The sequence below is a fragment of the Podarcis gaigeae genome, assembly GCF_964106915.1.
Source record: "Podarcis gaigeae genome assembly, chromosome: 17".
NCBI classification, from domain to species: domain Eukaryota; kingdom Metazoa; phylum Chordata; class Lepidosauria; order Squamata; family Lacertidae; genus Podarcis; species Podarcis gaigeae.
In genome coordinates, this window is record NC_139694.1 from 28,513,387 (window position 1) to 28,522,512 (window position 9,126).

A 9,126-nucleotide genomic window follows, 5' to 3' on the forward strand; every position below is an offset into this window, starting at 1 on the left:
TACACTGATCTAGGACGCTGGAGCATGCAGGAAGAAGCATCTTTTGGGGTCTCCTTTTCACACGCTCTAAAGCAGTTGAGTCGAGAGTTATCGCCTCTCTTTCCTGGTTGGGCTGGCTCTGGAACCTCAGCAGGGCCGGAATAATTTTTGCCAGCAGTGCAACTCCAGGCTTCGGAGCAAGACACAATAAGCTGCTGGATTTCTTTCGGTTGTGCAATGAAAGTCGATGCTTCAACTGCTAGCAACCACTGTTAGTTGTGGCTTGTCCAAATTAACTAGTGCTGCATGTGCCAACATGTGGTTTAAACCCTTAACTGAATTAATTACTTTGACATGGAAAATAATAATGCTGGAGAAGTACTGTACAAAGTTGTCATTGCAGCTCTAAAATAGTGGCACGGCAAGAGGTAGCACAGCTGTGTTTATACCACTTTATACCATTCCTGTTACATTCATTTGTATCTCAGACCATTTTCATATACCATATTTTTTGCTCTATAAGACTCACTTTTCCCCTCCTAAAAAGTAAGGGGAAATGTGTGTGCGTCTTATGGAGCGAATGCAGGCTGCGCAGCTATCCCAGAAGCCAGAACAGCAAGAGGGGTTGCTGCTTTCACTGAGCAGCGATCCCTCTTGCTGTTCTGGCTTCTGAGATTCAGATTTTTTCCCCCTTGTTTTCCTCCTCCAAAAACTAGGTGCGTCTTGTGGTCTGGTGCGTCTTATAGAGCGAAAAATACGGTATATGAGAGCCACACGGACTGTTCTTGCCAATACATAGAGGTTCTAGACAATACAGGTTTTAGGTTCAACAGAAAGAGGGCCAGTTTTAAAGAGACCGGTATAAACCTCAGGCCTGTGTGTAGGTAATTAGCTCTAGGTTACTTGGGGGTCACTTAAAAGATGAGGTGACTTTGTCCCCCTGCCCCACTCCACAGGTGAGTTATCCAGCCAGATCCATGCAGCTGCTGTTCCCCTGGAAAGGAAGACACAGCCCATCAGAAGAATGAGTTATTAAATCAAGATGGGAAAAGGAAGTATTATTTTTAAAATCACAACCAAAATTAGATAATCCAAACTTGAATCTGCTGTGCAATCCTATACATGTCTTCTCAGAAGTGAGTTCAATGGAACTTCCAGGTCTGTGGGTGGAGCACTGCAGCCTGCATCTCGCACCCTGAAAAAAATCAAAATTCCTCATTTTTGGAGTATATTAAACATTAATTTTGCCCTCTATTGTCTTGCACTTGGGAAACAAAAGTTGTATGGTCATTTTAAAATGCTTCGACTGAACATTGCCACTGGTGTCTATGAGAAATTGGTCGCATTCCTCTATTGTTACATTTTGAATGCCCCTTTTTTCCTGCTCCACATTTCTATAGAATGAAAAATAATTTGTCCGATTGTGTTAGAAGAGGCAACTACTTCTCTTTTTTTGGGGGGGGGGGTGACAGAGTGTGTTTATTAATTACACTTTTCACTAGTGCCAGATTCTGGTATCGGCGTCAGTTGATTCTCTTTGCATTTAGTTGGAAGTTGGTCTGATAGATTTAAATGGAACTTTCCCGCAAGTAGCTGTTCAGTTATGATCAGCTTACGTTTTAAGAAAATGAAAATTGTGCATATTTTGAAAAGGCAAACGTGATTCCAAAACACTAACGCCGATTTGCATCAGTCATGCAGAAAAAAAATTCAGATGGAGAAGAACCTTGCTAGTAAAACGTTGCTGTGAGTTCCTTTGCAAACAGGGATCTTGAGCCGGCTATATCTTGTCAAGGGACTAACTTGCTCAAGTGTCTTATTAGAGCATTTCTCCTGCGCTGCAAAAACTGACCTCCCCACCGCTAATGTTTTAAGTTTCCCTACACCGATACAAACCAAGGATGAGCAATACAAACGCGCGGCATTTGAAGTGGCCTTAGGCTGCCCCTGCGCATGTACAGAGTGCTGCGTAGCCACGGCCCCAGCCGCCTGGGTTTAGGGCAGGCAATGCCCCCACCCTGTTGACACGTGGCTTATGCAGTAGCCTTCAAAGGACATCTCCTTTACTGGCCAGCCTGATTTGCAGCCGACGCGCAAGAGGCGAGCGGTGCGTTTGGGTTTGGTTGCATCTTCGGCCCAAATCTCTTGCGTTTACGCTTAGCAGCGGTCCGGAAACGGGCCTGCAACGCCTGCTCTCCTTGCGCCAAGTTCCTCGCGCGTTCCGACCGGTTTTGCCGGTTTCCCCTCGGTGCGCCCAGAGCAGGGAGGCTGCAGAGCTGCGCGTCTCCTCTTCAGGAGAAACCTTTCTCCCGGGACTCTCCAATTAGCTCCCTTGCACGCTTTGCAGAAGGCAGTGGAGAGGCGAGCTGCCTCGCCTCTCAGGGGGGCGAGCGGGGAGGGACGCGCGCACCAGCTCAACCCAGAGACTTTGGAAAACTGAAACTTCCCTTTCGCCCCCGGTCTCAGGTTCCAGGGAATCTCTCCCCACCCGTCTTCCGCTTTTACGCAATTTGCAAAAGTTCCCTGGCCGCCTTCTCCTGCTGCGTCTCCGAATTCGACGCCGTCTTGCCACCTCGGAGCTCGCCAGTCCTGAACTTGTCATTGATTTCTTAGCGCCAATACGTCTTGCAAGTGACGGGGGAGGTGAGGAGGGCGTAGATCGTTCTCTCTCCATCCCACCGCCCTCCCTTCCGGGCCTCTAGAGCTCTATATATTTCCCATTCTTCCACCCCCTCCTCCTGGGCAAATATATGGCTTCATATGACCGATCAAGCCCAAAACGTCTACTCATCAGTCATATCCCACGGCCTGTTTATAAAAGTACAACGAGACGCACAAATACTGCTTGCAGCAGACTGTCTCTTTAGCAGCTTGGTCCAAAAAGGTTAGAGTGGAGGAACCTGGAGGGGGGGTGTGCAACGCGCCTGAAGGAGGATGGGGGCGGGGGCAGGGCGGAACTGGGTGCAGAGGGGAAAGGTCTGCCCGGCTTGGGGTTGGTGGCGAGCCAAAGGAACGGGTCGTCCTCCTACCTGGTCCTGCCACCACGGGTGTTTTTCGTGTCCTCTTGAAACCGTAAGCACTTCGAGTACATTCTCAAACAAACAAACACCAACGGATTTTAACGCGCGGGGGGGGGGGGGGTTGTTAACCAGTTTTTCGTTTGGAAGTCCTGTTAAAAAATTAAAAAAATTGTGACTATCAGAACAGTTTCTCTCTTGGGCTGGATTACACGCAGCCTTCTCCAAATCTTGATTTCCTTGCACCTCTGCGGCTGAAATCCTGTGCGCTCAGAGTAAGACCTTATTGGACACAGCGAAAATGTTGTTCTCTAAACCACCCCATTAAAAAAAAAAAAATCAGTTGGACTGGGCTAATGGCCCTCATCCTATAATCACGCCGAGACTTCCTCCGATTCGCCTCTTGAGATCCTAATACGGAGTTGTAACCTGTTTAAAAAGCAATAAGCAACAATGCAAATATTTAACAAAAAGAAAAGGGAAGCCCTGCTTTTTGTAGAAACTGATCCAGCTTGTATTTTTTGCATGCTAGAAACAAGTAATTTCCCTGTATATTAAAGCGGGCGTGGGCGGCGAGTTAACCTGAACAAGAAACGTGTCACCAAATATTTATTAATGGCTGGTGAGCAGTGACCTTTATTAATTCTATTCATTTTCCGAAGGTTTCCACGGCTGTTTACTATGCAGCTGGGGCTCATTCGTTCTCCAGATTATATAAACTCGGCTGTGTGATTTTTTTTTTCCCATACAAAAAAACCTAAATAGAAAATAAAAATAAACGCAGCCTTTACAGTTCAATGCGTGGCTCATTTCCAGCTCAGAGGGGGTCCGATCCCACCGAAGTCCTGCTCGGGAACCAGGAGGCTACTTGCTTTGTGCCCCGAAAGTCAAACGCCCCCCAGGGACTGGCAAGCTGCGGGGCAGCCATTTCCAGCTCAGGACATTCTTGCCCCAGAGGTCCAGACCGGACTAACGCGCAGCTCTTTCCAAACTTTGCAGGGAGAGAAGCATTTGTTCCATTTCTTCCAGCCCAGTCTTTGAAAAACAACAACTGCAGCTTGAGAAACGGCCAATTGATTTCCTCTGGTCAGAATCGTGTAATAGCCACACTCTGCTGTAAACCAGTTCTATGGCAAAACTAGAACGTTCTGGCGTCTCCTGGAACGATGTAAGAGTCCCGATCCTAACGTCCTTATACTGAGGAGTAATTTTCCAGGGAGGTGAATGCTCTGTCAAATAAATGGGTCAAATAATGCTGAAATCGCACCGACACGACAGTGGCCCGTATATTTGCTTGGAAATAAACCCTGAGGTTGTAAGTGGGACTTGTATTCCTAAAGTGTCTGATGTATAGCTGTCAACTTATTTTTTAAGGGAAATTCCCTTATTTTGAATAGGATTCCTCGCAAGAAAAGGGAAAAGTTGACAGCTGTGGTCCGATGTCAGAGAACATACGCAATATCAGGTTAATAATAATAATAATAAAGTGGTCTCCCCAGCCACTCTGGGCTGCTTCCAACAAAGATTAAAAATGTCACATATTAAAAACTTCCCTGAACATGTCTTCAGATGTCTTCTAAATGTCAGGTAGTAGTTTATCTCTTTGACATCTGTTGGGAGGGCGTTCCACAGGGCGGGTGCCACTACCAAGAAGGCCCTCTGCCTGGTTCCCTGTAGCTTTGCTTCTCGCAGGGAGGGAACCGCCAGAAGGCCCAGGGTGCTGGACCTCAGTGTCCGAGCTGAACGATGGGGATGGAGATGCTCCTTCAGGTATACTGGACCTAGGCCGTTTAGGGCTTTAAATGTCAACACCAACACTTTGAATTGTGCTTGGAAACATACTGGGAGCCAATGTAGGTCTTTCAAGACCGGTGTTATATGGTCTCAGCTGCCGCTCCCAGTCACCAGTCTAGCTGCCGCATTCTGGATTAGTTGTGGTTTCCGGGCCACCTTCAAAGGTAGCCCCACGTAGAGCGCATTACAGTAGTCCAAGTGGGAGATAACTAGAGCATGTACCAGGACACCTGAATCCCGGGTATGTTTATTCCGAATTTGGTGAGGTTCAGTCAAAGTTATCAGTCAAAATGCCTAGGCTTTTCCTGAGCGTTGCGTTTACTTCTCTCCAGCGCACCCACCGTCCTGGGTTTATTTATTATTTATTATTCTTTTTAGCACCCTCTAAAGTTGACGGTTGAATCGAAATGTAACTATGTTTGGTGATGGTGATAAGCGAACTCCGAATACATGCTCCGCCCTGTACTGTGGCCTTTTAAAGACGACAGAGCACCTGCCCCGTTCCTCGGAAGTAAAACGCGCCTCCCCTGTGGGGTCAGGTTGCAGAGTAACATCCTGCGGGCTCTGCGCCCCACCGATTTCTCTGAGCCTGAGAGCGCGTCTCACGTTGCGCACGGGGTTCTGAGAGTTCTGTACGTTCGTGAGATTTTAGTCAGTGGGGCTTGTTGCGGCCAAGGGTGTGTTTGACTGCATAGCGCTCTCACCAGTAAAGGACCTCTTCTGAAAACGCAGATAGGTCCTTTCTTCCCCTTCGAAGCGCGTCTGTTCCTTGGCTCGACTTGGGTGGAGACACCGCCGCTTCTTTAAGTGGCGTAGCGGGAAAGTGGCGTAGCTCTCCAACAAAAATGAACTTTTGACCAAGGCAGCTGCTATGGCTTCAGTAACCGCCCTGAGACCTTCTATTAGTCACGCAACAAAGAAACGTGGGGATCAGGCGCAATAAACAGTGGCAGCGTATTAGCCAGGCGTGCAAAAAGTAACCGGCCTCTTCCTCTGCTGAGCTAATTTGGTGGGTTTCTCCCCTAGGAAAGTTGATTGAACTGGCACGCGGACAGTTGGGCAACTGGTACCACGGAGTTGACGCCACCCTCCCCGGCTGCCCTGCCCAGCTCCCCCCCCCCCCGGGTCGTGTGCTTCTGAGGTTTCCTACATCCTCTAAAATAATCGCCACACAACAATATCTCAATGAGATGCGAAGCCAGCCCAAAACGCCCTCGTTGCCGTTCGGTTATGCCTGGAGGAGATCAGTTAGAGCGGGGCAAAGATCGGGAGGGGATCTCGGGCGGATACCTGCGCCCCTTTCCCCTCGCCTCGGCTTCGTGGCAGCTCTTTCCCATCCATCCCTCAACGGAGGACCCCTGGGCTCGCCAAATCTCTCTCTCTCCCCCGCGACGTGATTGGGACCATATGTTTGGCGCATTCATCTCCTTTCAAGCTATTCTTCGGGGCGCTAACTGCGAACACGTTTTCGTCGCCTTGAAATTTCCTCCTCTCTCCTTCTGATTTTCTTCCCCCCAATTAAAAGCTTAACAGCCCTGGAAACGGAGTTCATGTGGTGAAGTTTACCGCGGGCCCCGCTTCTGAAAAGCTTTCTGCTGCGATCCCATTATGTGCTTGACTAAACCTTTTCTGCGCGCAGCAATGGGACTCGCTCTCGTCAGGTGTTGGGTTACAATAGACTCTCAGGCAGGGGACGTCGGAGCAACATAAATATGAACCTGGCCCTGTGGGGAGATGTTGTCAAATACGAGGGGCTGGGAGGGAGAGAGAGGGGGACTCCGACGCCATTCCCACCCGAAGGGGACAGCCAGGCATCCAACGGCCCGAGGGCCGTGAGCTGGACCCCAATGAAAGGACATCCCCTCCCCGCGCCCCACTGCGTAACATGCCTTTGAAGCCCCCTCGGGAGCTAAGGTAGGGGAAAGGCCAGGCCGGCTCTCCAGGGGCCGCCAGATCATCTCCCTCCCTCTCTTTCCCCCTGCGATGCAGCTCAGCAACGGCGTCGGGGGGTGCCTGCCTTGCCAGAAAGACCCGCCGCTTCCAACCGGAGAGCCGTCGAAAGGAGCGCAGTGAGGGTCGCCAGCGCGCAAGATTTCATCTGGATCGGGGCCAGTGAAATATCCAGCAGGGAGCCAGAGGCGTCTTTCATTCATCCATCCATCCGCTCCACCGTCCCCTGTCTCTCAGTCACACCGCTTCTCTTTATTACACTCGCAAGAAATATTTCTTTCTTTGCTAAATTGATTATTTTCCCTTCTCGTCTTAAAGAAGCCCGATATATAATGAGGAACTTTTGCTGCAGTATTGTATTTTATTTTTTTTAAAAAAAATGCCTGGACGCCCGTTGTGATTTGTGGAGGAGGATGCTCCTGCCTATATCTTTCCACAGTAATTTTTAAAAACACGATTTAGAGCGCTCCTCAAGCCACTTATCGACGCATTTGCAGGCGTTATTTTTGAGTTATTGAAGTTAAATTGATCACCTTTCAGGCGTCTCCCCGTTTCGTGGGATTTTAAGTCTTCACCTTCTCGCTCAACCAGGCCGCGGGCACCTGCTTCGCCACGGTGAGAACAGGTTCCCGGGCCAGGTGGGTCTAGGGGCCTGATCCTGCCTTGTTTCCTGCTTGGACGGCCTGCACAAAATAGATCCCCCGGCGCCGGCCTTTACCAGACCTTGTTAACTTTCCTAACGGTGGCATTTCGAAATAAAAGTTTAACTAAAATGGGGTTGGCGCTTAGAAATTAAGGGACAAGGAGCTCCCTACTCTAACGCTCCCACTCTGTTCTGGAGGCGTTTGGTGGAGAGAATAACACAACCATTCGCTTAATAAATAACAAAGGCTGATATTCGCAGGCAGCCGGAAAGCGGAGCAAAACCAAACAAACCGGCAGCCAACGAACAAGATAAAGAGACCGGGAGCGTTTGCTCTTCTCTTCCGTTTGGTAAGAAAACCGGCTGGTGTATTTACCTGAACAAATCAAGCGTTTCCACAATAGCGCATTTTATTTTATTTTAAAAAAATCCGATACAAAGATATATAGTCCTGCGGAATTATTTCCATAACCTTGTCACGTGCGCGCGGTCACTGTATTTAGATTTTTGTAGAATCCCACAGCCTTTCTAGCCGCGCGTTTTGAGAAATTGACTATTAACCAGTTGCTGGTTTTTTTAAAAAATAAAATAATGAGCGCTATTAAATTTTATTTCGGACAGGAGGTATTTTGTTAAGGACACGGGCGCTGGTCCGGCGAACCTTTAAGCTCTTTTAACCTGCAGGTCAGATTGGAGTCGGCAGGATTGTGCCAGAGTGGCTGGTTTAAGGATGCAGCGCGTAAGATACAAGAATCCTGCACCGGGATGTTGGCTCCCGCTCTTCCTCAGGAAAGCATTGTTCCCTGCCATGTACTCCTTATTTCCAACCCCCATCAGATAATATCGTGCCAATTTAAAGCATCCCTCTCCTGCTTTCTTTCCGACGGAGGGGATAACACTCAGAGGGGCTGGTCTGGGCCTAAGGCCCCCTCCCAATAGGCACTTGGACATTTGTAGCAAGGCGGTTGCTGGTGAAAAACAGACGGCCCAGAGGAAAGGGTTAAGCCTCGAAGCTGCCCTCCGGCTTTAGGCAGCTCCTAACCAATCCCTAGTCCTCAAAGTTTGAGAGGAGGGGGCGGAACGGAGCCAATCGCTTCCCAGCAACTCATCCGCGCGAGGCTTGCCGGGGGGCGCCGCTTATTTCCTAGCCGGAATCCTCTGGGTACAGACGGGCGCGCCAGAGGCGTCAGCCTGCAATCTTGCGGGCAGATCGCGCTGCTGCCAAGAGCGCGCCGGTCTAAAAGCGGCATCCAGAGATCGTGTGGGATTGCGGAGCTCCTTTTGGGCTGGGTCTGGTGCTTGGCTCGCGCGTGAAGGAGCGAGAGACAGAGAACTGGCGTCGGGGAAAACTCAAGGCAGCTGCAATCTCCGCTCCGCTTAGCTGCTGCTGAGCCAGTCAGCAGATCCCGATGCGCGCAGGCGGTGGAAGGGAAAAGGCGCCCTGAACGTCGCCAGCAACCTCCCGCGCTTTCCAGGACGCACCGGCGCCCCTCGCGCGCCCTTCCCACCTCTCGCGCTCCGTCTCCCTCGACCTCTCCAGAAAGGAAGGGCCGCTTCCCGGAGGGCAGAGCAGGGGGCGTCGCGGCTTGACAGGAAGGAGGGGCGCCGCTGATCTCTGCGCCTGCGGAGGGAAGGAGCTGCAAGGGGCGGAGTGGTTGCCTGGTCGACGAGAGCAAGAAGCGCAGCCGCGGAGGAGGAGGAGGAGCGTCGAGGAAGAGGCGGGCAAGCCCGGAGCCCGTCTGC

General features: G+C 50.3%; 1 long non-coding RNA gene across 1 annotated transcript in view; it reads right to left on the reverse strand.

The window, feature by feature from the left end:
• The window catches only part of LOC310835303, a 481,690-nt gene that overhangs the window by 271,093 nt on the left and 201,471 nt on the right, over positions 1-9,126 (reverse strand). The gene's annotated exons all lie outside the window — the stretch shown is intronic.